This window comes from Phytophthora infestans, genomic scaffold (assembly GCF_000142945.1).
Source record: "Phytophthora infestans T30-4 supercont1.125 genomic scaffold, whole genome shotgun sequence".
Classification (NCBI taxonomy): domain Eukaryota; phylum Oomycota; class Peronosporomycetes; order Peronosporales; family Peronosporaceae; genus Phytophthora; species Phytophthora infestans.
In genome coordinates, this window is record NW_003303634.1 from 28,553 (window position 1) to 35,344 (window position 6,792).

The window sequence follows — 6,792 nt, forward strand, 5'->3', positions numbered from 1 at the left end:
AGGGGAGTAGTGTCATCATATATCTCGCGGACGCTTGAAGGCATTTCAATCCTAGACTGCCCTTTTTTCAGAATCCAGACTCGTTTGACTTGGGATCTGAAAGGGGGCGCCTTTGTAGAATCTCCTTAGCTCTTTCCGATAACTTACATAAGTCAGATTATCTGACCCATAATACTGTAACGGGGGCCGGGCAGTTGGCATCTCGTGGCACGCAACGGAGACGGTGGCCGGTTGACTGGCAGATGGGCGGACGGAGTGGTAGTTAGGCGAGGTAAGTAGGCTTGAAGATCCGTGCGGAGGCTGGCGTCGGCTGCCGAAGCTCGGATCGACAGGATTTAGTGGAAAGTTATTGGGCGGACGGAAGGACGGACGGGTTCGGCGCTCTCACTTTGGATTTGGCAGCCGAGCTAGCAGATCCTACAACTTTCGACGTTGGAGAGCGTCGACCTGGACGGACGAGTGCGAAGCGGACGGTGTCTGCTGAGACGAGCTACTAGCAGTTCCTGGACGTGGAGTGCGGATTGGACGGACGGAACCCGAACTTGCAGAGTCTACCGAAACGTTCTACTGGTAGTGGCTGTAGGCAGAGTGTATTAAGTTGAACGGACGTAATAAATAGGTGTAGCTACCAGTTGGGTACTCACCGCCGCGAGTGACTCGAATTGTCCTCGTCAGCCAGCGGACTTGGACTTGCGGATCGGCACTGTCGACCAAACCCCGGCGAGCAGGGGAACTAATTCAGACTCGTTACATGGTGGTCATACAGGGGCTGAAGTCAAGAACACGAACGACAACTACAAGCACAAGTACGCATACGTGAGCGACGAGACGTACGAGCAGCAGGTGTTACGGGTTACAATTAGGAGCGGTTACAAGGTTACTGGATCCAATGGTAAAAATGCGACGGACGGTGGTGACCGGCGGTATGACCACGCGGTTAGGGCGCACGCCGAGACGCACGGCACACGACCCGGACGGCACCGGAAGCTCGGACGACTACAGGAAGGACGACGGACGCCACGACAGAAGCGGGAGATGCACCGCAACAGGCACCTGCCACAGAGGCAGCGAGTGATGGCGACAGGGACGCAGCACTCATGGCCACGCTGAACAGGATGATCACGACGGTGACGCGACTGGAGACACGGGTAGCCGGCATGGAGAGCGCTCAGGCGGCGCCGCGACGAGTGTCCATGCCAGCGAGCGGACCAACCAACACGCTACGGTCCGTCGATACGATGATCGTGCCGCAGCACATTGATTCGCAGCGATCCTCAAGAGCGACGTCAGCAAAAGCAGCGAGATCCAGGACGAAAACGGCGGCAGCACGAGCATCTCGACGGGCACCCGCCCCGGATGGAAGCGATGGGAGTAATAGCAGCGATGACAGCATGCAAACAGTGGTGACGACAGCTACGACAGCAGCAGTGACGATGCCGAGGCAGGCCAGGGTGGACGACGAGGACGGCGAAATAGACGCCGAGGAAGCCGACGCGGAAGGCGGTCGCGCCGCGGACGACACCATCGCAAGAACGCGAAGGACTTGGAGTTGATGGTGTACAAGCCGTCGCCAAACATCTCTGTCTCGACGTGGATCGCAAAAGTGGACCTAGCGATTGAAGGGGCGAGGATCTCTGGACGTGGGGACTGGACGGATATAGAGCTATACTTCATTGTGGGAAACAAGCTACAAGACAACGCGGCGAGCTGGTGGGTTCAAGTGAACCAAGAACTTCAAGACGACGAAAAAACCTGGACGCATCTAAAGGCGGCACTCATGCGGAGGTACGGCGAGCGGCCGGATCAGGCAATGGCCGAATGGAGGGTGTACCAGCGTATGATGTGGCCGGGAGAAACGTTTGCCGACTTCGCGGCCGGGCTGCGGGCAGTCACGGGACAGAACCACGTCAGTGAGCACACCTTGCTGGCGCAATTCTACCGCAACCTGGACAGGACGACGAGGATGCTGGTGAAACACGCGCCGGCGCCGACGACACTGGAGCAAGCTGTGGACAAGGCCACAGCTATTGACGACCCAATCGACAACGTGGCGCGCGGCATGGTGAATATCGGGCAACCGTGGGCGACCGCCCCGAACGCGTTCGCGGTGCCTATGGACGGTACGACGGGACGAGTCGCGATCATCCCGGGCGTCGGTACGGGTGCAGCGGGCATGGCAGACGGAGTAGCGGCGGAGACGGGCACGGAAGGCGCGGAGATCGCGTACTTCACTAGCCTTCAGGGCGTCTACAATAAGTTCACCGGTACGTGGGACGTCCCTGAGGGCAGGTTCTGGAATGGACGTTATTGGGAACCAGCAAGGAAGCACTCGACACGAGTAACGCGGGGCGAACGGCAGGGAGGTAAACGCAGTGGTGATAAGAAGGCGAAGGTGCGAGTGACGCTACCGGTGGAGGAATCCAGCGAAGACTCGGAGAAAGAAGTGCCGGAGCCTCTGCCGCAGCGAAAGAAGCAGAGAGCGGTGATACGTAGGACGGTGCCGGCAGAGACGACGGTGAAGACGGAGCCGGCCAGAAATGACCAGAGACCGTGGGCTGGCCGGGCAGATAGCGCCGAGATGCGGTGCTACGCGTGTGGAGAACACGGTCATTTTGCAAGAGAGTGTCCGGACCCCGACGCGAAGGCCAGGAATGACGCATTTCTAGCGGCACGCGCAGCGCAGAAGACGACGGAGTCGGGAAGCAAAGAGCGGGCGTAATGAGGGGATCACTGCGTCCGGAGAAAACGACAATTCCCCGGCGGGCAACGCCAAGAGTAGAGCAGCCGACGGAGACGGTAAGTGAGTGGGTAACGGTCCGGCGGCGGAAGAAGACGAAGGGCGGTGGCGAGCAGGAGAGCGAAGACGACGACTGGCCGGTAACAGACATTACATGCAGCCAGCACCTAGCGTTAGCGGTAGAATTGCAGAAGGCGGATGCACTGTGTGGGGAGTTCTACTCGCACGGCGATGACGTTCTGCGCGAGCTGCCGATGGTAACAACAGCAGAGAGTGTGCTGGCACAGGACGGGAGTAGAGTGGTTGCGATGCAAGCGGCCCACACTCAATTGGACGAAGAATTGGAAGGACGAGATGAGGGCCGTGCGCGACGATACGTGGCGACTGTGCGGCCGACCAAGGCGGCACTACGCTACGTAAGGCCGGCATCTGTGAGCAACGACGGCAGCAGCAATAACGTTGATGGCCCGCGAGGTGGCGGTGGTGGTGACGGCAACGAAGCGCGCGGCGACGTAGTGGGCGGCGAGGACCCGGAGAATGAGGAAGGCGGAGCACACTCGAAGAAAGACGAAGTGGTGCGAAGTGAGGAAGGCGGAGAGTGGCCGGAGAACAACGAGGTAGCGCGAAGTGAGGAAGGCGGAGAGCGACGGGCACGCGGTGGCCAGCAGTAACGACGTGGCCATGGCTACGGAGAACGTGGTTCAAGTGAGGAAGGCGACGCGGCGTGCGAAGTCCGAAGCCAAGCTAAAGCGAGTGGAGGCGGCTAAACGGAAATCGAACCAGGCGGACGCCAAGGTGGGACGTAAACGTGACGCTAGCGGCGTTGGATGCCGAGCGGCAGGTACGGCGCGAGCAGCAATGCCTCGAGGTTCGTGCGGTGTTCGAACGAAAGCAACAGCAACAAGAGGGCGTACGACGACAGGACAGGGACGGCCAAAGTGCCAGAGTACGACTGGTGCAGAAGCCTCTAGGGACGATTGGCGTGGAGAACAAGGGCGACGAGACTGACGGCGGGGTGCTAGCGGACGACGGGCTCCCGACAGCGCTGATGGACGTCGAGGGCGAGCAGCTGGCGGTGAAATGGGACAGTGGTGCCCGATACTCTGTGGCTGGCACCGACTGGATGATGCGTGGGGAGCGGGTACGGCGACCGGCTCCAGTGGACGTAGTAGAAGGCATTGGTGGGTTTATGCTGAATGTGATTGGCGTGTGGACATTCCACATGAGGAATGCCTTCGGACAGTCCATTACAGTAGATGCATGCATCATAGATGGCTGCACCGACGAGTTCCTGGTTGGAGTTGACTTCTTTATGCAGCACAAAGCGGTGTTGGATTTCGACAAGCACGAAGTGCGATACGGCGAAAAGAAGGAGCGTGTAGTGATACCATTCCGGACGGATGGAGAAGTCGGGAGCGTGAGGGTCGCTGCAGTGAGACTAGCGGCGCGTACCAGACTCGGGCGCAGTGCAGTGGCAGTCGTGGAAGTTGCGGTGGCAGCTCCCGACGGCGAAGAAGGTCTATTCGTACCTACAGTGGCTTGCGGAGCGGTGATGATGGCGACGACTTGAACACGAAGTCGGAACGGCAAGGTGTTGGTGCCGGTGATCAATGGACAAAGCGGTAGAGTGAAACTGCCTGGCAAGAAAGAGTTGGGCAAGTGGATCCCCGTGGAAAAGGACATGGAGGTGTTGACGATGAGTGGTGCGATTGACCGAGACAAGTTAGACGAGTGACTGCAGACGCTGGGCGACACCGGCAGGCCGCTCGACAACGAGGATGAAGTGCGCATTGGAGAAGAGAACTCGGAGTCTCGAATGTTGATTTTGAAGCTACTGCGCGCCTACCGTAAGGTGTCTGCAGAGCAAGGAGATTGACCGCCAGTTACGGCACTCGACATCCAGCACCACATTGACACTGTCGAGGAGTCGCCCATGATGATGAAGCGACGGCGGCACGCACAGCTGGAGGACGCGATAATCGAGGAGAACGTGCGGAAGATGCTGAAAGCTGGCGTAATCGAGGAAGGGAATGGAGCTTGGGGCTTCCCGGTGGTGCTTGTACGGAAGAAAGATGGAGAAGTGCGCTTCTGTATCGACTATCGGGCGCTTAATAAGATTACCAAAAAGGATGTTTACCCTCTTCCACGTATTGATGAGACTTTAGAGGCGTTGGGCGGAGCACGGTTGTTCACGACGCTGGACTTACGTTCTGGGTACTGGCAAATTGGTATGGCGCCGGAGGATCGCGACAAGACGGCCTTCACGACGAAGCAGGGCTTGTACAGGTTCAGGAGAATGCCATTTGGGTTGATGAACGCGCCGTCAACATTTCAACGTATGATGAATGGCGTTTTGCGGGGACTAACGTGGCTAACTGCCTCGTATATCTGGACGACATTGTTGTATTCACTCGTGGTGGTGTCGAGCGACACGTAGTGGAGCTGGCAACGGTACTAGAACGACTCTCGGCGGCGGGACTAACTCTGAAGCTAAAGAAATGTGTGTTCGCTACACGAGAGATGGAGTATCTCGGCCACGAACTCAGCAGTGATGGTGTACGGCCGGTGCAACGGTTAGTGACGGCGGTGGCAGAGTTTCCCCGACCCAGCGACGTGGGGGAAGTGAAGCGGTTTGTGCACTTGGCGGGATACTATCGGAAGTTCATTGAGGCATTTGGCTCAATCATGGCCCCGATGACACGGCTGCTGAAGAAAGACCAGGATTGGGAGTGGACGGAAAAACAGGAGTTTGCGTTCGAGCGGGTGAAGGCGGCGCTGACTACCAAGCCTCTGCTCGTCTATCCCGACTTCGCACGTCCGTTCCGTCTGGTGACGGACGCTAGTAAGGTTGGATTGGGTGCTTGTCTGATGCAAGACCAGGGCCGAGGCTGGCAACCTATTGCCTATGCCAGCAAGGTCAACAGCAGTGCGGAGATGAATTACTCTATTACGGAACTGGAGTGCCTGGCGGTGGTTTGGAGTGTGAAGCTGTTTCGGCCCTATTTGTATGGGAGAGTGTTTGAGATCATCACGGATCATTCTGCACTGAAGTGGCTGATGACGCGTCCGAATCTGGCGGGTAGACTGCACAGATGGTCGCTCACTCTACAAGAATACGGGTTCGAGATAGTGTACCGACCTGGCACGACGAACGTAGTGGCGGATGCCCTCTCTCGGGCTCCAGCGGCGGTAAAGGCGGTGACGGGACAACGACACGAGACTGCAACGGTGGCAGCACCACCGACCCAGACGGCAGCACTAACGACGATTAGGCCGGCGGAGCTGACTACGGAAGGAACACGGAACGACGGCATAGACGCGGGTTCAGCGGAAGAACGACAGCCGTTGGATCGACCTCTAACACGAGCGGCCAAGAGGCGGCTCGAAGCGGCTGTAGCAGCGACGGCAGAAACGACGCAACGAACGGGAGAAGCCGGTGGAGCAGTGACGACGACGCCACCAGGCACGGAAGTCACGCGGGCGGTGAAAGCACTAGGACGGCACAAGCAGGAGACGACGAACGAGAGTGCAACAATGCAGGAGGCGAAGGAGGAGACGGCCAACGGCAGCGGCAGACCCCGACGCCCAAAGAAAACCAGAATCCCGGATGACGGTGACGGAGTAACGCGGTCAAAACGACGAAAGACGACGGCGCAAAAGAACAACGCCGGAAAGCCTGGAGCGGCGCGGCAACGAACTCGTAGTGGCGGTGGCGATCCGGATGCAGCAAGGAAGGTGCGGCCACCGTTGGCCGAAGGCGAGGAATCGGTGCCAAAGGACACGACGTTGCAGATAACGGATGCGGAAATAGGCAAGGCCCAGCGGCGTAGCAAGTTGGTACAGCAGTTATTGGAGAACGATGAATATCGTGGCATGAAGGTGGAGAAGGCGTACGGGTTGGTGACGATTCATACGACGCACGGCAGACGCGTAGTGTTGCCTCCTGCGCTGTGGGCGGTAGTCTTCAAGACGATGCATGGATCCGTGTGGGCAGGACACTTACGCGGCCCTCACACATACGGACGAGTGGCGAGATTGTACTGGTGGCCAGGGCT